The 23012-nt window shown below is 51.3% G+C and overlaps 1 protein-coding gene across 8 annotated transcripts in view; it reads right to left on the bottom strand.

Moving 5' to 3' along the window:
- The window catches only part of MAPT (microtubule associated protein tau), a 101534-nt gene extending 95737 nt beyond the window's left edge, over positions 1 to 5797 (bottom strand). For all 8 annotated transcript variants that reach the window (XM_060080738.1, XM_060080732.1, XM_060080733.1 and 5 more), the window contains exon 1: positions 5675 to 5797. The gene's annotated coding sequence lies outside the window, so the exon portion shown is untranslated. The remainder of the gene's footprint in view (positions 1 to 5674) is intronic.
- Between the last annotated feature and the right edge of the window lie 17215 nt (positions 5798 to 23012).

Raw genomic sequence — 23012 nt, 5'->3', positions numbered from 1 at the left:
TTTTATAAACAGAGGCACAGAGGTTGAGTAAAATCTCTTGTTCCATGTGTCAAGGCCGAAATTCCGAGCTTTAGGCTGTGCTCCAATTACAGACTCTTAGAAAAGTTCACATGCGTGTCAGTGGTTTTGGAATTAGTATATTTATGCGCGTCAGTGGTTTTGGAATTAGTATATTCCACTGGGTCAATGTTATAGATCGCGCTTTGGTTCCCGCTAGCCCACAAAGGCCTATTAAGCCCACATGTAGCTGAGAAGGGGCAGGGGCTCCTGTCAGACACCCAGCTCCACCACTCACTGACTGTGTGACCTTTAGTGAGTTACTAAACCTCTCTGCACTTCAGTTTCCCCATATGTAATACGGAGATAATACAAACTGCTACTTAAAGGGGTTGTTGTGAGGATTGAATGAGATAATCTCTGAGGAACACTTAGAACAGTGCCTCCAAGAAGCTACTCAATGAACATAAGATGCCACTAAGATGATGGTGCCAGGGTAACAATGTTTCTATAGCAGGGCTTCTCAACCCTGGCACTAGTGACATTTGGGGCCAGATCATTTAGGCACCCTGGGCCTTGTAGGATGTTTAGCAGCATCCCTAGCCTCTCTCCACTAGATGCCAGTTGCACCCCTGCCCAGTTGTGAAAACAAAACCAAAAAATGTCTCTAGACATTAAAGTGGCCCCAAGGCTTGAGAACCACTGTTTTACAGGAGAACAGCTGAGAGTCCCAGCTGGAACATTGGATTCCTCTCCCTGCTGTAGCCCAGTTGGTGAGGCTGGGGTTTTCTCTTCCCCTCACCTGCTGAGGTGGCCCTCCCATGCCAGCTCCAAGTCACTAGTGGAAGCATCTAGGCTGGCAAGTTAGGAATGGTCGGGCAGGTGGGTGTTTCTGGGGATGTGGAGGGGTTGGGGGGTCCTCTAAGTGGGATGATGAAAAGTGGGAGGAAGAAGAAAGAGCAGAGGCAAAGGGGGTTTCCCACCGCCGTCCCTCTGACTCCTGCAGGAGTATCTGCAGTGCTAAAGGTCGCAGGGCAGGGTCCTCCTCCCCCTGGGGGTGGCATGTGGTCTCTCCCCTTTCCACCCTGCTGGCCAATGAGGGTGAGGTGAGCAGTGGGGACCAGGCTGTGGGACCATATGCAGCAGGAAGGGAGAAGGCAGGGAAGCAGTGGGGGAGGGGAGGGCATGGAGGTGCACCAAGGGGCGCAGGCAGCTTTTGGGTGTCATTTTGACACAGAGCAGGGGACAAACTGGACTGGCTTTGTTCCCCAAACTTCTTGATGCCATGACCTCGAATAAAGCCCTCCTCCAATTCTGCTCTCTTTTCACCACATTTTTTAACCTGCATTTTCCCATTTTATCCATTTATTTGTTAAATGAGCAGGGCCCAAAGACCTATTGTATGTCTAGCACTGTACTAAGCCCCTCAGGGTGCTTTTATTTATTTTTTATCTTTTTATTTATTTATTTATTTATTTATTCTTTTTGCGGTACGCGGGCCTCTCACTGTTGTGGCCTCTCCCGTTGCGGAGCACAGGCTCCGTTCGCGCAGGCTCAGCGGCCATGACTCATGGGCCCAGCCGCTCCGCGGCACGTGGGATCTTCCCGGACCGGGGCACGAACCCGTGTCCCCTGCATCGGCAGGCAGACTCTCAACCACTGCGCCACCAGGGAAGCCCTATTTGTTTTTGAGTGATTCTTGATTTCAAGGTGAGAGGAAGGAAGGTACTAATTAACTAAATAGAAGGCACAATCTAATTGAAAACTAACATATGTTCATGTACACAGCTGTGGAGCCACCCAAATCATATACATACATTTATATACATAAATCTCGGGGGAAGGTAGAATAAAACAATTTCTTAAAATTTTCAACCAATGGGCTTCATGAATTGATGTTAAAAGGGCAGAAGAAAAACTCAGCCTAAACAAAGGGCACCCCAATCCTACCACATCTCCAGGCTGCCACAGCTCTCAAAGGGCATGTGGGTCAAAGGGCATGTGCAATAGCAGGGACTCTTTCCCCAACTGGAATAAATCTGACCCTTCTTAAATCAAACTGATTGTAAGTTTTCTTCTTGTAATTTGTGGGAATAATCCTTTTCTTTTGTTCCTGTTGGGGGATCTGTGCCTGATATTAGAAACCACTCAAAGATGGGCATGTGCAGAGGAGGTCGGACAGACACAGACTGTCATTCATCCAAAACCAGTATAACCAACAAACACCTTCCCCAAATTGTCCAACGTTGTACGCCAAGAGTCAAGCTAGGTTACTGCAGTAAACACAACCTGCTACAGAAGCAAATGTTGGTCAAGAAATTGATTAGCTTCAAGAGCCACTCTGAAGCGGGCTCTGGGAGAAGCGTGTTATTAATTTGTTTAGGGGAAGGTTTGGAGATGGAGGAATGGATAAGCAATTCTTATGTGGTAAACATAAGCAACATCATAAAACACAAAAAAATACCTTAATTAATTATGGTAGGAAAGGCATTCAATTCTCTTTCTGTCGTAGGATCGGTCAGTTGGAGGGACGGGGATCAGACAAAACTCAAAGCTGTCCTGTTGAGCCTGAGCGCGCGGTGGCCCAGAGGAGCAGGCTGGCATTCGCTGTCCCAGGCCCCACCATCCATCCCAACCCGGACCAGCCGGAGACTCGCGCATGGAGTTACGGGTCCGGACCGCCTGACGCCAAGCGGGGTCTCCCGGGACTTAAAATAGCCCCCACCTGCTGGAGATTCGGGGACAGGAGTCTATGGCCCTCGAATTGGTGCCCGGGAAACCCAGGCGCGGCGGCTGGCCCCAGCTTCAGCGTCGGAGCGTGGGCGCAAACGGGGCATCTCTCGCGTTCCCGGGTAGGAAGCCGTTTAGTTAAAGCGCGCCCAGAGCCAGGGATGGAATTTCCCGATACGCGTACGAAGGACCGTCCCCGGCCCCCGAGATTCCTCCGTTAACAGCCCCCCAACCCCGGCCTTGCCGACCAGAGAGCCCTACCAAACCGCCAACACATTTCCAAAGAGTAAAGTCGCGGGTGCCCGTACTGCGCTTTGTTCCCGGCACTGAGCTAAACGCCTCTGCCGCGCTCCTTTTCCCCCAACCGACAGGAGATGACCTTTCTGCCCCCGGTCCATCCCGAGCATAGGTGGCCGCGGGCTCCCCGTCCCCAGCGCCGCTCTGAGACCCTCGCTCTTTCTGGTACCAGAATCTCCTGTCCAACTCTATTGGGGGGAGGGGCGGGGACGATGCTCGAATTGATGCTTGAACCTCTCCAGCCCACCCGTGCCGAGCCCAGCTCTGCAGGGAGGCTCTGATCCTGAAGCCACGAGAAGGTTCGGCTTGGCCCCGGGCAGCCTCTCGACCCCCCGCCGAGTCATTCCCGAATATTCAGATCAATCTGCGCGGCTCGAGAGGACGATTGGGCCCCTAAAATGCTCATCCCTCTCAGAACTGCGCCCCCGCACCAGTCTCCAGCGATAGAATTAACCAGAAAGCCGGCCAGGCTCCGGCTAATGGAAGGAGGGCGAGGCTCGGATTTGTTCGCCGGGGTCCGTACCCGCCTCTCTATCCCTCCCTCCCCACCCCCGCCTCCCGGTTTCAAGGCGGCGGCGAACTCGGGATCTTAAGTGAAAATCCCGCACAGTTCTAAAATAATATTCGGCTATAATAATAAAAACACACGAGAGATGCCTATCTGGGTGGCTGCGGCCGCCGCAGTCCAATTAGGAACAGGCACGGGTTCAGGGTTGGGGGTGCGGCTCTCCCTCCAGCGTCCTCCAGGAGCCAGAAGGGGCGGCCCTGCTTGTCCCAGGGTTCTCCATCTCTGCTGGGAAGGGGCGGGGCACGCCCCAAGGGCCCGGGGAGCGTGTGGTCTCCATGCCAACCTCCCCTCGGCGCCCCCCATCCGAGTCCTCCCGATAAAAATGGGTGTGGCCCGCAGCACCCGAGGAAACCTCACGGCCCCTCCTCACAATCTCCTGCCTGGCGAAGCAACAGGGCTTGAAGCGAAGCGGGGCCCTGCCTGCGAGCTCCCACCGGGAGTCACTGGTGCTCCTTGGTGGGCAGCCTGGTGGGGCACGGCCCCCGGGACGTTCCGGGTGTGGGGAGGGGCATCGTCCCTTCGCGGCGACCCGCAAGGCGCTCGGAGCCCTGGAACCCCACCCCTTCAGCCCCGCGGATGCTTTCTGGCGCGTGGCCCGGCTCTGGGAGGGGGCTGCGCGGGGTGACGCCCTTTCCATGCGTGCCCTGAGGCTAACTCGAGTTCCTCGACCCCGGCGAGCTCTGAGAGCGAACAAAGGGCTCGGAAATGAGGGGCAAAAAGCGGGAGGAGGTGTGGGAACCTTGGTTAACCACCTTCGTAGAATAAAAGCCAAAAACCAGTGCTGGCAACGCAGATCACGTAAGCCCTACAAACAAAGCATCGGGCCCCCGAGGAAGATTCCGGGTTAACGCCCCCGGTGCTCAAGACCGCAGCAGCAAAATGCCAAGATTTGAGCGCTAATTGCGCTCCCCCCTTTAATGACAGTCCCCGCCCTGTCCTCTAAGCCCAGCCACCCGGCTTGGCATGGTACTGTGAAGACGTGACACACCGCAAAAAGATGGCACCTCGCGTTCGGAGGGGAGAAAAGCAGGGGTGGAAGTGGGAGGAGGCAAAGCCTTCCCTCCCCCTCCTCGCCCACCCGGGTCCACACCCACTGCCGCAGTGAGGGGCGAGCCCTGCGCGCCAGCCCCTCGCCTCCGGCAGGGAGCGCACAAGCCGGACGCCCGGCGCGGAGCGCAGAGAATGGGGCCCGCCCCGAAATGCACCTGCAGCCCTTGAGCGGGTCGGTGCCGGGCTGCGGCTGTGCGCGCCCTCGAGCCGGGATCGGCAGCGGCCGAATCCTTCCACATCGCAAGGCCAGGTGACCCCTGCCTTTTCGAGCCTCCACCTTGGGATCCGCGCGCTGTCTTCTCTCGGGCACGGCGCTGCTTGCGTCTCGGTGCCAGGAGCGCGCAGGGGGAAGGGCGACTAAAGTGACAGCGCCGGGACCCCTCCCCATTTCTCCGATTCCACTCCCAGCCCTCAAATGTCCCCTGCGGGTTTCTGAAGGAGGAAACCGAGGAGAGGGTGGGCCACCGCCTTAAACCAAGGGCAGCGAAAGCCTCACTGGAATCGCTGCCGGGGAGGGGCAGGCAGGGAGTCATCTTTTCTAGAACCCGATCAATACCTTCCTTAGAGCTGATGGCAAACCGAGGCAGAGAAAATGGATTACAGGTTCGGTTTCGGGGGTCGTCACCGGACTCCCCTCCACCCCCGCCCCCCACACACAGTCATACGCCCATTGCGGCAAAAGGCGGTGTTCGAGAGTGCATAGCAGCCCCCTCCCCCAGATCACCGCCATCCGCGCCCCACCCTGTGGGCACAACATCTGACGGGTCCGCGAGAAGCGGGTCGTGTAGACAACCCCCCCCTCAGGACACACACACACACACGAGCACGCGCGCGCGCGCGTACATCCCTTGCATGGGTCCCTTTCCAAATCGCCCCAGTCCAGGCGCCGGAGCGCTGAGGGAGCAAGGAGGGGCCGCCGCCTTTGCCCCCGACGAATGCTCACCTCATGAAACCCATCTCTGAGGCGAGGGGAGGCGGCATGGGGTTGCAGGAGGGAGGACGGTGAGGCAGATTTCGGAGCCTCGCACTTACCTGTTAGTCGACAGAGGGCGAGGACAGTAGAGGGAAGCAGAGGAGAGAGTGGCTGTGGTGTCGGTGGCAGAAGGTGGGCGGCGGCGGCGGCGGCGCTGCTGCTGGTGTCTGAGCTGGTGGGTGGTGGAGACTGCGAGCGCGCGCACGAGCGAAGAGGGCGCGCTCCCGAGACCGGCGGGCAGCGCAGGCGCGAGCAGCGGGAGCGCGAGCCTCCCGAGGGGAGGGGCGGGCCGTGAGGCCTCCGCGAGCGTGTTCTCCTCCGGCCACCAGTAGGCGCGCGCGAGAGCTCCAAGGATCGGCCTATCCTCTCCTCTCGGCTCTCTCCTCTCTGGGCTTCCTTCCCGGGTCTCGCCTCCCTCCCACGACTTGGGCCGCGGCGCTGACCGCAACGCGCACGCGCATTCTGGCCCTCCTCCTGCTAGGGGAGCTTTTGTCTTGTCTGAGGGGTCTCCTCCCTTGGGAGGGAGGTTTGGGTGCTCTCTGGGTCGAGAAGAGGCTGGGTGCTCCGCTCCCAGGTCCGCTGCCCCATTTTTTCCCCTGGGGTGATGTCCTGTCTGGGAAAGGTTCTGAGCGGGTTTCCACATGGCCAGCCCTCCAGTCCGTCCACCCTGGACCTCAAACCTCCCTCGGGCTTGCCCTCCTTATCGCTGGCACCCTGACCCTCCCCTGAATTTCCCGAAATGATTCCCCTTGTTGGAGATCAGTTCCCCGGATCTGCTTCCTTTCAATCTGTCCACCTTTTTTGTTACTGATCAAGGTGAATTATTTCCTTAGCAGATATGCTGAAAACAGGCTAACTCAATTGCAATACGGTAGTGCAAGGTTTTGGGGGGTTTTGGTTTTTTGTTTTAACAAGGAGCATTCGAATCTATTATTCATCTGTGACCCAAGAATAAAATCTTAAATTAGATGAAGATTCAAATGGCACTTATCACATTACAGAGCATCTTCACATATACAGTTATTTTTACCTGTGAAACACTGTTATTTTACAGTGAAACACTGTTAAACTGTAAAAAGAGCTTGAGATCTGAATTTCTAAATGCCTGCTGGAGATTCTCACCTGGATAACACTGCCTCAGGCTGAAACTGACCAGAGGCTTTCATTCTCTCAGTCAGCCAGCATCTAGGTTTTGACCTTAGCTTGGTCTCCCCAACATCTAATTTAAGCCCTGGCAGTGGGAGGTTTTAAGTGTATGAGGGCTTGGAGACAGCCATCTTGTCCTAAGATGGGAATTTGCCTTAAAGCTTTAATTTGCATAGCTCATATATTTTTTTCAAAGCAGTATTGTATGTTACAGATTAATACAAAAGCAGGTAATTAAAGATGCTTTATTCACAGGGGTTTAATTAATGTATTATTGGGAGCACTGAGTGGATGATGGAGATGGGGGCCAGTTTCTTAAGCTCTGAGTCTCTAGAATTGACCTTTTGTTGTTCCAACTGCCACCATCCTAAAGACCCTTATCTTGGTTCTCGATATGTAGTGACCTTACTGGTGTCCCTTCTCTGTTTCTTTCTATATCAGCTCATCCTGCCTAAAGGCTTCTAACTTCTCCCTAAGTGAAATTAAAGTCCTTAGCCTTAAACTTCTCTTCATCTGCACCTCCCGCCCGCCCCCCACCACCAGCCCATCATCTGAGCCTCTGTCCTTTCCAGTTTTCTCTCTTATCTACTCTATGGCCAACTGAGCTTGTTTGACTGGAACTCTTGCTCTACTCTGGGGTTTTCCTTTGCCTACAAAGTTCTTGCTCTTTCTTCACCAATATCCTACCTAACTTTCGAAACCTAGCTCAAATTTTACCAAAACCTCCCCTAATCATTCCAACTGGAAGGCATATTTACAACCAGGCAGAGTATTTGCACAGCCTGAAGTGTATTTGTTCTGCTTAATTGTCTGCTAGGCAAGGTGCTTTGATGAGACACGTACAGTCCTCTCTCAAAGCCAACGTAGGGGAATATCAATATAATTGTAAGGTCGGATCTTAACAAACGGCATCGCGAAACAGAGGAAAGCTTCAAGTGAGCTTTATTAGGGGGCGCTCCCGGGCAAGGCTCACTGGTCCGAGAGAAACGGGCCAGAGAAGTCGCACCCCGGCGAGGGTTGGGCAAGATTTTATAGGGGAAGAAGGGAAAGGGGTGTGGTGAATCTGGGAGGGCGCAGGGTATTCCTTATTTGGTGGTCTCTTCGGGTATCGTGGCAATATCTGGTGCGGGTTACATCGGTCTTGGGACCGCTAGTCCCGCCCCTCGAAAGGCGGGAAGGCTGGGCCGGGTGGAAGGTCCCAGGTCAGTTCCTGGGAACTGGGTGGTCCGGAGAGTTTCGGTCTGATGCAACCTGTGAATCTGATTGCATTCCCCTGCCTCGGGCCAGTTGGCCTTCCAATAATACAGCTAGATTAGAAAGTGAGTATTAACATTACAGACAAATGCTTTACTATGCAAAAGGAACCATATCCAGATTCCCCTAAATGTCAGTTCCCCTGATGCGTTTGAAATGTAAGTTGATTTACAGGCAAATTTGTAAACACCTCAATTACATAAAAGGAGGCAGATCCATGCCTTAGTTTCTCTGGACTTACCTCTCGCTAATTATCTCTTAGGCCCAAATTTTCCTTTCTGTCTTTATATTTCCTGAATGCCTCTTACCCACCTCTCCTCCCCTCCATTATCCTGCTGAGAACATTGCCCCTTGTCTAGGTTTTCTGGATTCCAGCAAGAAGCAGGACAAACTGCAGACGAGGGTTTCAGTTACACATGACTCAACAGTGTAGCTCTATTGTCAAAAAAGCGAAGGTCATCCTGGGGCCCAGAAATAGGGACAAGGCATAACAGATCCATGAGATCAGCCTCTCCTTATATTTGGCTTTGCCCAGACACTCTGGATCTGCCTGCCTAGGAGAGTGTCAGGTAATTTGGGGAGTTTTCAAAGGGGAGCCCCAAATACAGAACTTGAAATCAAGTTAAATATTAACTTTCACTTAAACTGTACCATCACTGGCAAAATCCCACTCTATAGAAGATGTAGTCAGAATTCTAAAAGTGGGATGTAATGTACAACATGATGACTAAATCCTAAAAGTTCTCATTACAAGGAAAAAAATTTTTTGTAACAATATGAGGTGATGGATATTAACTGAACTTATTGTTGCAGCTATTTCACAATATACATCTGCAAGCCATTATGCTGTACATTTTAAACTTATACAGTGCGGTATGTCAATTATATCTTAATAAAACTGAAAAAAGTAAGAATTCTAAAAGTTACCAAAATATTGAGACCTGAGTCACATCTCATGAGCTATAGTCTGGCATTTGTACTTTATTTTTTACAAGCTGTTCTTTTCCGATACCCCCTCCTCCTGTTCTTTAAGACTTAGCTCCGATACACCCTCCTCAGCAGGCCTCCCCTGAGACCTGCCTTTTAGGGCCGGGTGTTACCCTGGGAGGCCCACTTACCACACTGGGAGGGGGGTGATCGCTTGTGTTCCTGTCTATCCCATCTGAGTGTGATGCCCTGGAAGGCCTGAACTGTATTTTATTCACCTTACTGCATAACACAGTACTTGACACACAGTAGGTGCTTCATAAACAGCTGATGAGAGGCCTGTAGACTGGATGGATAAAAGAAAACTGGGTGAAACATTTCTGAGAAACAGTTTCAGACTGTGGGATACAGCAGAGCCTGAGAGCTCAACTGGCAATCCAGAGAAGTGTTGATGTGGCTAGAAAGCAACAGAACAGGTACAAACCTAAGACAAATAAAAGATATGCATAAACCCTCTTTAGGGGACCTGGAGTGGGCCATTCAGCTTGTCTCTCCCAGCTTCCAAAAAGTCCTGAATCATTGTTTAGATGGAACAGCCTTTTATTAAATACCTCTCACTCCCATTCAACCGCACTGTAAAGCTTGATTGGATTCTGAGATGGACCAGGAGGAAGGCCTCTCCCGTTGCGGAGCACAGGCTCCGGACGCGCAGGCTCAGCGGCCATGGCTCACGGGCCCAGCCGCTCCATGGCATGTGGGATCTTCCTGGACCAGGGCACAAACCCGTGTCCCCTGCATTGGCAGGCGGACTCTCAACCACTGCACCACCAGGGAAGCCCTCGCCCCTGTCTTTTGATTACAGCTGAACAAAAGTCAAGAGGCCAGTAAAAGACCAGCAAATCTAATAATCCTGTGATTATGATTTTTTAAAGCTCACAGGCAGATTCAAGCTGAATTGAAATTGTTCAATTTCTTTTGTCATTAGCAAGGAAACAGCAGAGTCGCACACACACACACACACACACACACACACACACACACACACAATTCCCTCCCATTCTTGGTACATTGCTCTTTTCTCTGTGTACTTTGCATGCTATTTATCTAAACTTCTCCAAAAACCATTCAGTAACCTGCCCACCTCTTCTTATTCCTTGGATCGCAGATGACTTTTTAGTGCAGAGTCAGCGCTGGAACTGCCTTTTGGTGGTTTCAGGACCTCCACTGCCTCTCCCCTCTCCTCCTGTTTGCCCAGCCACCCCACTGGCTGTCAGCCCTCCACGTTCTTTGGTCCCTTTATCAGCCCCCTCCTGTCACATGAACTGTGTCACCGTGCAGCTGAAATCCTCACTCCACTGTTTCTTTGGGGAGAGGGTGAGGCTGTGACTGGAAAAGTATTAGAATGAAAAACTCCAGCACCCCAGCCCTAGAGCCTTAGAAAGCTCTGAATAGACTTTAGAAATCGTCCTGTTCGAGCCTCTCATCTTACAGATAGGGAAGCATAGGCCCAAAGAGGGAAGCCCTGAGTGATTAATGGCAGAGCTGGGTTTAAAATCAGGCCCTCCATTTCCCAGTCCAGGGTTTGTTCCTCTGCAGCACAACTGGAATTGTACTCTCTGCAAACTTGAAAATTTTATTAAAACAGGGTCTCTACTGGTGGAGATTTTGCCTCCAGGGACATTTGACACCGTCTGGAGACATTTTTGGTTGCCCTCACTGCTGGGAAGGAGTGCTAACAAGTGTTTGGAGAGTCAAGGCCACTTGTAAGCACTTATCAGAAGTGGGATCTGGTCACCGCCCCATGTAGGGCCCAGCTGCAGCCCATCTAATGGATGCTTCCATGTGGCTTCAGCAATGGGAACCACAACCTCCCAGCTAATCCAACATGCAGGGGCCGAACTCAAGGCAGACTTTTGCTTGTTTTGGTTTGGGGATTTGTTTTTGTTTTGTGTTTTCAGAATGTGAATTTTGCATTACTCTAATACAGGGCTTCTCAACCATGGCAACCATGGGACAATGAACTTGTCCCATGATCCTAGGTGGGCTCAGGAGTGAGGTGTGAGACCTGGCCTCAGATTTATGTGCCTGGAAGAACTCTAGACAACAAGTTTTGTTGTGGGGCCTGTCCTGTGCGTTGTAGGACATGTAGCAGCATCCCTGGCCTCTACCCAGTAGATATCAGTAGCACCTCTATGACTTTTTTCCTCCATGGAAGAACCCATCAATTTTTTTAAATTGAAATATAAGAGGGAAGAGATATGGGGATATATGTTTATGTATAGCTGATTCACTTTGTTATAAAGCAGAAACTAACACACCATTGTAAAGCAGTGGTACTCCAATAAAGATGTTAAAAAACAAAGAAATATAACTCATGTACCATAAAATTAGGTGAAAATTTTCTATGACTTTGGTTGTCTTTATTCCTTAGTTCCATCCAGGCCTTGCTCATAATTGGTACTTAAATGTTTGACCAGTTGATTCGGCACTGGGCTCTCCTTAGAGAGGCTTTTCCCTGGACACGGTATGGAGGTGGGGTTCTTGTGAGTGGTGTGTGTATATGCTGAGGTCTGGTGAGCACACAGGGCAATGGACCTACTGATGTGCAGGGTCACGTGACTAGTTCAGACCAATGAGTTGTGATGGGTGTCACTTCCAGGCTGGAGCATTTGATTGCTTGTGTGAGTCCCTCCGGAGTTCTCTCCGTCCACTGAGGTGAGTGGAGGCACAGGTAAGATGGAGCCTCCTTCAGGTAGGGCCACTGAGTGATTACCATAAACTTCAAGCTCCTTCCTGATCCTCATGGGACATGTAACATGAGAGGAAAGCAAACTTCTGTCAAACCATTGAGATTCGGGTATCCTTTGTTATTGCACCATAATCTAGCTTATCCTGACTGTTACAAGGGCATACACAGAAATCAACCCATATTCAAAGAAACCATCCCATTCAAACCAGCCAGTGGAGTCCATTCAAATGCCAAGATAATCTAGGGTTAAAAAAAAAAAAAGTTCATGAAGTTAATTAACAAACATTTTATTGAGTTAAAAATGCCAGCAAGCTAAAAAAAGAAACGGCTTGTTTGTGTTATGTTTCAGTTGTTTACAAATTCAAGAGGGTGAAACAGAGCGTGAGCACAGTGTGTGCCCTTTTTCTTGCTCTGTGTGATGTGGGGGACCAGCTATTACAAAGTCACAGAGGGGCTTTTGTGTCCAACAACAGCATCTCAGGGCCCATGTGCTTTGCATATTCATCCACAATAACTACTTTCTTCTTGTAAGTTCAGGCCAATGACTTTGGGTTTGGGGTGTGGAATCAAAATTATGAACAGTCTAGAGAAGAAAAATTTTACCAGACATGATAACAATAGGGGTGCATGTCTCTTTAAGGAAGACAAATGTGAATATTCAAACTAGATAAACCAGAAAGAGTGACCAATGACTAAAGCAACTCTTTTACAAAGAAGTCTTCTGTCCTAATTCCCTTGGTGCCCTGAAGTGTTTGCTTCTAGATCCCGAGATTCCAGAAGTGGAGGTAAACGGCAAAGAAATGTGAAGCTAAGATTCATTACCATTTGACAAAAAAGATAAAACATTTTGTAGATAAATGCACAAAAGAGAAAAATTCAATTTAATATTCATGTAGTTAAAAAAAAACCCTATGGCTTAAACTTTAAGCCTAAAAAAAAAAAAAAAAAAAGTCATACCTGTCCAGGATAAGTTTTCATTACTACATTTTTTCTTAAATAGTTTGCAAACATCACATGGAAACCCTGAGTGTTGATTAATTATTAGGATTCCTTATTGCCAATGTTACTAACTAGCTCCGCGGCATATGGGAATCCTCCCGGACCGGGGCATGAACCCGTGTCCCCTGTGTCGGCAGGCAGACTCTCAACCACTGCGCCACCAGGGAAGCCCCGGACTGTTTGTCTTTTTATAATGATTTGCAGAGGCTCTTTATTTAAGAACTCTTCTAAGATCACACAGCTGATTAGTGAAATGAAAACTCAGGTCTATTGATTGCCTATTTCCACTACAAACACCCTGTCCTCAGTTCTCCTGCCTCTCAATTGCTTCCTTTCTCTCCTGGTCCATGCTCTGTGGTCCCCAGCTGGGAGACCATGTTCTTATCAGCATCTCTCAGAGAATCAAGTGGGGCCAGGGCTGCTCGCTTGTACCTCATTTCACTCATCATCGCTGGGCTAATGACATTAGAGGCCATCTGGGATGGGCCTTTTCTGGACAGCAGCTTGCTTTCTGGAAATTCTCATCTCCCTCTGAGGCAGGCTGCAGAGAAAGTTGGCTGCCGAGGCCCAAGAATGTGCCATTGGCTGATTGTCCCTTCTTTAATTGCTGTCCTGGCAATCATAAAACCTCCTGCCCTGGCAGAATGGAAACTGCAGAATGAGGGAGTGTGCATCTTGGTATCGCTGGGGCCCCTGCAATTCTCAGAACACCGCCCAGGGCTCTCCAAGCCCCCTCTAGGCCACTCCCTCATCCTCCAGCAACAGCTCCGGAAATTGACGGGAGATGGCAGGCCGGGGTGGGCACTGCCGTGGGCGGGGGTGCAAAGGTGGCACCCTTCCTGGCTGCTCTGCTTCCGCCCAACCATCAATTCCTTGAGGAGGGGGGCTGTGTCTCGATATTCTTCTCCCTCTGGCTCTAAAATGGGGCTAAACAGAAATCTTGTCACTTGTAGTTACTCTAGATAAGGAAGGAGATGGGGTGGAGACACCCTTTGTCCCTAGTCTGGTCCCAAATGTTTGGCAGGGCCAGTGGTGTGGTGTGTTGAACGGTGCCCCCCTCCCCAAATATATGTCCACCCAGAATCTGTGATTGTGACCTAATTAGGAAAAAGGGTCTTTGAGGATGCAATTTTTTTTTTTTTTTGGCTGTGTTGGGTCTTCATTTCTGTGCGACGGCTTTCTCTAGTTGCGGCAAGCAGGGGCCACTCTTCATCGTGAAGCGTGAGTATTCCCAAAGATAAAACTAAGCATCTGGAAAGTAAACCAGTGACGGGAAGGGACATGCTCACAAACACAATGAATAATCGCTGTGCTGTGTGTGGGAAGGGACACCTGTGGGCCTACAAGAACAAGCACTGGGGGCACCAGAGGACAAAATGGGGAGTCCCCCTCACCTAGCAATGGTCCATGCCCTGGGGGTCTTGAAACACAGAATTCGTTATTCACAATAAGGTCACTTATTCAAGGTGACCTGATTCTATGGGAGTGGGGTAAGCACCAGGGCATGGACCCTTCAAGCATTAAGGATGTTTAGTATTCGTGTTATAATTCAGATTCTGACAACCCTTTGTATTATCTGACCCTGCTCTTCTCGCTGTCCTTTTCCAGCCTCAGCGGATTGGACCAAGAGTAGATGTTGAATCAAGGGCCTATGGGCTCACCAGCAACCAATGAAAAGACCCTGACCACATAGAGTAAATCTAAGCCCAGCCGAGTCCCTCTCTTGAGAATCAGAATGGTGTCTGAATAGAGACCGTTGCCCACTAGTGGTGGTCCCTGGGCAGAGACCACGATGCAGAGTTGGGACCAGTGCCACGATGAGACAAGAGCAAAAATGAGCGTGCAGAGGCAGCTGGCTCAGGAGGGGAAGAGAGGAAGTGGATGCACAGAGCCTGTCCAGCCTGGAGAGGCAGAGGATGCCTTTGCTTTCTGACAGCTCTCGAATTCCCAATTCCCATGAGCCCCATCTGGGCTGTTTGCCCTGATGCTCTGAGAAACCCTGTGTCCTTCCAATAAGCTCCTCTTTTTGCTTGAGATACTTTGAATGGGTTCCTGTTCCTTGAAGCCAAAGGGCCTGAATTAATCAGAATGTACAAATCTATGCCCTCATCCACCCGCTCCTGAAGGTGAAACCCTCTGAGGCAGGAACTACATCCCGGGTAATGTTTGTGTCCAGGACCTTGGACAGGGCCCTGCACAGGGGTGCTGGAGAGTGTGGCGTGAATCTCTGGATACAATGTGCATAGGTATTAGGGGAAGGTGCAAGAGGACATTCCAAGTGAGTGGGAGGCGAGCAGAGGCACAGAGCTGGGCGAGCCTGTGTGGAGGGCTACACACACAGGGTGGCTGGGGGATATAGCAGGCAAGCTTGGCTGTAGGGAAGGCTGATCACGGACTGCCTTAAACACCAAGCCGAGGAGCTGGGCTTGGTTTGACAGGCAGTGGGGAGGCATCCAAGGTCTTTCAGCCAGAAGGACACGACCAAGAATAGTTGTGTTCTTTTTTTTTCTCAAGGATCTTAATGACCTCTCACCCCCAGGTGAGAGGTGACACCTTGAAATAAGCCTGTAAAAATGGGAAGGAGAAAATAGATCCCAGAGGTTTTCCTAGCATAGAATCACCAGGAAATTGCGACTGGTTGGACACCGTGCTAAGCCCGGGAATGGAGAGTATTCTGTTAATAAACCAGAGTGTGGAAATAAAAGTCCAACCTCACTGTTAAGTAGAGACATGCAGATTGAAAGTGATATTGTTTTTCATCAGAGCAAATTGGAAAAGATCCTGGTGAAAGTGTGGTAAAATGGTTACTTCCATGTTTTACAGCACACGCAGAGGATAAATTGACACACACACAATTTGGAAAGTAATTTAGCAAAATGCATTACCATCTTTAAAGATTTTCATACCCCTAGTTTCCCAGAAGTACAACTACTAGATCTATCTTACAGAAATCTCCTAAAACATGTAAAGTAATTTACTGCCAAAGATATTCCTCACGGTGCTGTAGGAAACAGATCAAACATCCAATAAAGAGAATGTGAAGTCTATGAAGTTATATCTGCTATGGAATAAATACATAGCCCATTCCAAATAAAGGTTCAAAGGGTACATAGAATATTCATAGCAGAATACCAATGTATATATCCATTTTGATAGTAACTATGTAAATGAAACACACAAATAAAAACCTGTGAATGGGGAAAAAATGACTGCATGGAAATATACCAAAGTTTAACAGGAATTGTGCTTTTTTCCTACTTTTCTGTGCTCTCCACTTTTTCTCCAAAGCACAATAAAATCACGATAAAAAGAAATCCCTGGAGCCTGATAAAGCAGCTAGAACTGGGAAACACTCACTGGCTATTGCAGTGGAGACCCCCAACTCCTGTCTCTCCTTCACTGACTCCGGGTGCCCCGCTCTCCCCAGTGGGAAGGACCAGGTGTGTTGCTGTGGGGCTGTGTCTTTGCCTCGTCTGCTCTGTGAGACATTTAATTCTCAAGCACAGTGCTGGGCACTCAGGCAGCTTGTGTCAGGGTTACCTGCTGACCAGTGTGCTAGTTTCCTGTGGCAGCTGTAACAAATTACCACAATCTCGGTGGATTAAAACAACAGACATTCATTCTCTCACAGTTCTGGAGGCCAAAAGTCTGAAATCAGGACTACTGACCTGAAAACAAGAGGTCGGCAGGCCAGTGCTCCTTCTGGAGGCTCCCCGGGAGAATCTGTTCTTTGCCCCTTCCAGCTCCTGGGGGCTGCCGGCAATCCTTGGCTGGTGGCCACATCACTCTCAGCTCTGCTTCCATCTTCACATTGCCTTCTCCTCCTCTGTGTGTGTAATCCTCCTCTTATAAGAACGCTTGTGATTACATGTAGGACCTACTTGGATAATACAAGATAGATTCCCTACCTCAAGATCCTTAACAATCACCCCTGCCAAGTCGTCTTTTTCTTCTTCCATATAAGGTAACATTCACAGGTTCCAGAGATTAGGACGTGACTATCTTTTGGAGGGAACGCTATTCAATTTATCGCAACCAGCTTTAAGAATTAAGGGATGTGGGGCTTCCCTGGTGGCACAGTGGTTGAGAGTCTGCCTGCCGATTCAGGGGACGCGGGTTCATGCCCCGGTCCGGGAAAACCCCACATGCCGTGGAGCAGCTGGGCCCGTGAGCCACGGCCACTGAGCCTATGCGTCCGGAACCTGTGCTCCGCAACGGGAGAGGCCACAACAGTGAGAGGCCCGTGTACCGCAAAAAAAAAAAAAAAAGAATTAAGTGATGTGGGTTGAGACCAGACCCACCCCTGGCTCACACTCTTGTGATTATAGCAGGGGATGGCAGGGAAGACAATCTGGGCTGTGATGGGTGAGGATTCGCAGGAGGGCTGCCTCTCCTGCCCAGGTTCACTTCATTGTCTGGGTCGGAACTGCAGGCAATGGCCAGGCTTTGCCCAGCATGATTTATGAGGGGCTGAGGATTTTGCCCAGAGAAGTTCTTCACTCTCTGTATCCAAGAGCCTCCTGCTTTAAGAAAACCAAGAATGTGGTGGGAAATTGGGACCTTGTGAAACAAACCCTGAAAGGCAAGCAGTTGCATTCCAGAAAGAGTTTCCTGTTTGTGAAGGGTTCTTGGGTTCGTCTCCAGGTTCTTAGTTACCTTTGCCTTGTCAGGGGCTTGCTGTGTGACCTCGGGCAGGTGTCAGTGTCTTGCTGTGTGACCTCGGGCAGGCAGCTCTTGCCCTCGGTCCTCAGTTATGGAGAGTTCTGAAAGGTCCCTGGAGGCTCTGCCAACGCCCTCACTCAGACCTCATACACCGTCCTCCCCCTAGTCTTTTGCACCGTTCAAGTCCTTAAGAGGCTGGGGAAGCCACTTAAAAGCATTTCTCAGAACTACTCCTCCCAATGTCAGCAGCCCAGGGTTCTCCCGGTGGAGCCTCAGTTTCCCTTTCCAGCTTCCCCTTCCTGGGGTCTCTCTGAGACTGTGTCCCATAATTCTAGGTGGGCTCAGAGGTGAGATGGGAGACCTGGACTCAGACTCATGTGGCTGGAAGAACTCTAGCCAAGAGTCCTAGAGGCTGAAGAGTGAGTATTCCCAAAGATAAAACTAAGCATCTGGAAAGTAAACCAGTGACGGGCAGGGACGTGCTCACAAAAGCAATGAATCATCGCTGTGCTGTGTGTGGGAAGGGGCATCTGTGGGCCTACAAGAACAAGTACTGGGGGCACCGGAGGACAAAATGGGGAGTCCCCCTCACCTAGCAATGGTCCACGCCCTGGGGGTCTTGAAACACAGAATTCGTTATTCACAATAAGGTCACTTATTCAAGGTGACCTGATTCTATGGGAGTGGGGTAAGCACCAGGGAATGGACCCTTCAAGCATTAAGGATATTTAGTGGTGCTGCTTTGGGGCTACTTCATTTCATAAAATATCAAAATACTCTCAGACCCTTCTCCAGGACACCTCCGCTTCCTCACAGCCAGCTTCTAAAGAGTTAACCTTGGGCCCAGTAGGGACTCCAGAACTTTGCTGATGGGTAGTTTATTATACATTTTTTGAATATCACCCCTGACTATAATTATTCCAAAGTTCCCTGATGGAATGCCCCTGGCCCTTGGAGCGTGAGCCCTCCTGCTCTTACATTACTGACCAGGAGATGGCAGGACAGGAGCGCACAAAGTTCAGCGTTGCAGGAAAAAAGGCACAAAACCTTCCGCGTTTCAGTCTAACGGAGGAGGGATTCCTCTTCTGGTTATGTGGTGGTGCCCTTGTTCACCGCCAGGCACCCACCCTCACACCGCACCTCACTGGGCATGGCCGGACATCCTAACCCTTGGAAGGGAGGAGGATGACACCCCCTCTGGGAACTCAACCAGGAAGAATTGTAAGCTGATTGGGGAAAGATGGCATTTGGAGGTGTGACACGTGCTGTCCTGGAAATTTTGCTCTGAAACCTGGGCATCAGGTAATGAGATAACATGTATATCTAGCCTATCATTAGTGCTTAGCATGTGTTAGCTGTGTGAACACATACCTCACCTCATTTAATCCTTTCTCCAAACCCACCGTGTAAACCTTTGCAGCCCATTTTACAGATGAGGATATCAAGACACAGAGGGGTGGCTTCAGTTGTCCAGCAGCACACGGCAAGTGAATAGTAATGCTGGACTTTGAATCCAAGTCTCAGTGACTCAGAGTTCAGCTGTGTCCTCCTGTGCTAGCTGAAGAGATGCTTGATGGTGAATCACAAACCTTCCACACACAATTACTTCTTAAAGAGAAGAGAGGGCTGAACCTCCTGAGGGGCACAAGGCAAAGGAATGGGTAGACCCTGGGTTTTCCTGGAGGAGGCATATTTTGCAGATCGGGGTGTGCAGAGAGGAACGGTGTTGAGGATGGGAACTGATGCCAGCTGCTGGGCTGGGAGGCAGAAGACCAGAGTTGTGTTCTATGTATGCTGTCCCATTGCTGTGTGATGTTGGGCAGCTCCTGACACTCTCTGGGCTTTCCTTTCCTCATCTGTGGGATAGAACATCTCTTGGGTCCTTGCTGGTTCTCACTATCAAGGGAAGCCAAAAGCTCTGGTACCAAACTTCTCATCAACTAGAAAAAAACTAGGCTGTGACTATTCAGCTCATGGGGTTCTTGCTGGGATTAAATGAAGCCACGGAGAAAAATGCCAGGCAGCCTGAACACAGCGCAGCCCCAGAGCTGGGACTGGGCCACCTGGAGCCCTGGGCACGGCTCAGGAGTTCATTCCTGCCCTGGTCCCATCTTAGTTTTTTTTGGGGGGGGTTGGGGAGGGGGGTTTAGCTGCACTGCGCAGCTTGTGGGATCTTAGGTCCCTGACCAGAGATTCCGCTGAACTGCCAGGGAATTCCCCACCTCCCCATCTTAGGTTTCACCTGTCACAGATTGGGCTCTGCAGATGTTGAGATGGGGTTCGAAGTGCAAAAGCAGCAGAGGAGGGAACAGGTGAGGGCAGGGGAGCCATCAGACCGGGGTACAGGCTTGCCTGCCACCGTCTCTGCTAGCCCAGGGGGAGGTGGTCAGGCCCTGGTCCCACTGTACTGCTCTGTCATTAGCTACCTGAGGGTGCAGTACGGATGTGTGTGCATGTCTACTTGCACGTACCCGTGTGTGTGTGTGTGTACATGCACATGTGCAGTACTCTGTGTCCCTCTGGCACTCAGATGGGGGTTGCCAACTCTGGGCACCTCTGACAGGTGACAGCCACCTGGATTCGGCCCAGTCCCTGGGAAGCAGACTGGCAAAGGGAAGCACAGCCCGCAGCTAAGAGAGGATCCTGGCTCTGGAGTCAGGGCAGGAGCAGGGGATGCTGGGCCATCAGAGAAGAGCAGCAACAGTAGTGCCACAAGACGTCGGGAGCTCAGGCTCAGCTCCTTACCCGGATGGTTTAATACGTGCCAGAGCCCCCGAGGAAGGCAGTATCATTTCCCCCATTTTACAGACAACATAGTCTCTGAATGTTAGCCCCTGTTGGGTAGAAGTGTGAGCACAGAGTTGGATTCATTCTTCCCTGAATCTGTTTGGACACGGCAGGGGGTGGGATGGGGAGGGCTTCCCTCCTCAGACCAGCATCGCCCTGTCCAGGGGGCTCCAGTCCAGCGTCCTCAGAGCCACATCGACTGCAAGTTCCTGGGAGAGCAGAGCTCCCTTGCCCCCCAGTCTAGGCGGTGAGGGGGACCGAGAGGCCTCAGCTCTGTTCAGCCCTCCCCCCTGGGCCTGGCAGAGGGGTATAGCCCACCCCTTGGCGGGCCCAGTGACGCAGGTCAGCAGTGGGGAGGCCGCCCTGGCTGGAGGTGAGCCAGGGCCTGTGGAGGCCCCTCTGTCCAGGCCAGATGGTCGCTGGCTCCAGCAGAAGGGGCTGCCAAGCCCTCCGGTCAGTGTCCTGGCCCGGGTTCCTCCCTCCGCCCTCGTCCAGACCCGGCCTTCAGATGCTGCTTGCCGAGGGGGCTGCGCTTCGTCCCCAGTGAGTGGGACTTTCTTTGAGATGCACTTTACCTGGCCCCCTTCCTCCCCACCCCCAGGGCACAGCCAGAACCCTCAGAGTCTCATCTCCACACTGACCAAGGCCCTGCAGTACCCCAGGGAGGCAGCCTGGGGTGTTCGCTCATGGTGTCCAGGCTGGAGCAACTCATTCATGCATTCATCCATTACAACCAGCTTTAAGAATTAAGTGAGGTGGGTTGAGACCAGACCTACCCTTGCCTCACACTCTTGTGGCTGCAGCAGGGGATGGTCTGGAAGGCAGTGGTGGGTGAGGATTCCCAGGAGGGCTGCCTCTCTTGCCCAGGTTCACTTCATTGTCTGGGTCAGACCTCCAGGCAGTGGCCAGGCTTTGCCCAGAATTCATTGGTTCATTTATTCCATTCATTCATTCAATGATTCATTCATTCATTCGTTCCTCCAACAAATATAACTCAAGCACCTGCTACATACCAGGCCCCGTTCTACACAGATGAACAAGACAGAGGGTTCCCTGCCCTCACCAAGCTGACGTGACTGGGGGAGACGAGAAAACTAATGAACCGGGTATAGGGTGATGTGATTGAGGCCAGGGGATGCTTTAGGAAGGGTCCTCAAGGTAGGCTTCCATGAGGAGGGGGCATTTGAGCTGGGGCTGGATGGACAAGAAACTGGCCAGACCCGATTCTGGGGGTAGGAGGAGTGGAGAGTTGCAGGTAGAGGACCCAGCACGTGTGAAGGTCCTGGGAGCAGAGGGAAGATGTGTGTGATGGGGACTGGTGTGTGCTCGCTGATGGTGGGAAGAGCAGGAATGCTGGGTGTGGAGGGCAGGAGGGGAGGAAGCTGGGGCCAGAACCCAAAGGCTTGTAGGAGTTGGATTTGATTCTTTCAGCTCCTTTCACAAAGGGGAGTAATAGACACAGAGCTAACATTCATATCGATCTCCCTACATGCATTGCGTCAGTCCTCGTATATAAGCCAATGCGGTCACACCTCCCCCAAACCCCCACAGTAGGTCCTATTATTATCCCATTCTGCAGGTGAGAAAACCGAGGCACTAAGAGGTTAAATCACTTGCTTAATGACACAGGACAGGTCAGTGGTGGAGCTGGAATTTCCACTAGGCTGCTGGTTCCAGAACTCTGACCACAGTACCACACTGCCCCTCCCACATAGCCTCCTCCGGAAGCCTTCCCTCACCCCAGAGTTTGTTTGCTCTGCTTAAGCAACATATAAACACACCATAAAACGAAAGAAACTGTGGGGTCCTCAAGAGGTCATTTTGTCCATGCCCCTGCCTCCAGGCGGACATGGTATAAGTCCCATTTTGAAGATGAGGCTCCTGAACTTCAAAGGGGTTAAGAGGGCTTCCCTGGTGGCGCAGTGGTTGAGAGTCCGCCTGCCGATGCGGGGGACACGGGTTCGTGCCCCGATCCCGGAGGATCCCGCATGCCGCGGAGCGGCTGGGCCCGCGAGCCATGGCCGCGGAGCCTGTGTGTCCGGAGCCTGTGCTCCGCAGCGGGAGAGGCCACAGCAGTGAGAGGCCCGCGTACAGCAAAAAAAAAAAAAAAAAAAAAAAAAAAAAAAAAAAAAAAAGGGGTTAAGAGATTGGGCCATCATCCAGGGTCAGGGAAGGAAGCACGGGAACTAGAGTCGTGGTCTCCTAAATTCTTCCACTCCGGCCCCAGCCTCTCCATCCCCATTTTGAGATGATTCTCAAGTTGTTTCTTGTCTGTTCTCCATCCCCCACCCTTCCCCCAGCTGGACAGCTGTCTCCCTCTGTGCCCACCACAGGGTGGTGTACACAGTGGGCGCATACTTGATGTCCGTGGATGCAGCAGGTGGACGACAGCAGGCACATGCTGGGCGTGGTGTTGCTGTCCAGGATGCCTAGAGCAGGGATGCTTAGCAGGAAGGGTGGTAGTAAGCTGACACTTGAAGGCTGCTTAGAAATGCTCCAACGAGTGAGGGAGCTGGGCTGTGGTGTATCTGTCTGGGATGGGAAGGGTATCTCAGCCAGAGAGAAAAGCACGTGCAAAGAGAGAGGGAGAGAAGGCGGTGTGATCAAGGAAGAGTAATTGTTCAATTGGACCTGAGCCTGAGAAAAAGATGGGCAGTGAGGCCGGGGTTGGGCCGCAGGGGAGATGGGGCCTGTCCTAAGGACCCTCCAGTCTCTGCATGGACTTATTCCGTGGTTGCTGCTTTCTTACAGTCCTAACAAACAAAGAGGCTCCACTGGGCAGATATGGAATATCTTTAATGCTCCGATTTCTTTTTGCCACACGTGGCTTTGCTCTGCAATAGTCTGGAGGCACAAGTCCCAGGGCCCCCGGT

The sequence above is a fragment of the Mesoplodon densirostris genome, chromosome 18, assembly GCF_025265405.1.
Source record: "Mesoplodon densirostris isolate mMesDen1 chromosome 18, mMesDen1 primary haplotype, whole genome shotgun sequence".
NCBI lineage: Eukaryota > Metazoa > Chordata > Mammalia > Artiodactyla > Ziphiidae > Mesoplodon > Mesoplodon densirostris.
The sequence above is the reverse complement of the archived record's forward strand: the minus strand, read 5'-3'. Positions and strand labels throughout refer to the sequence as shown.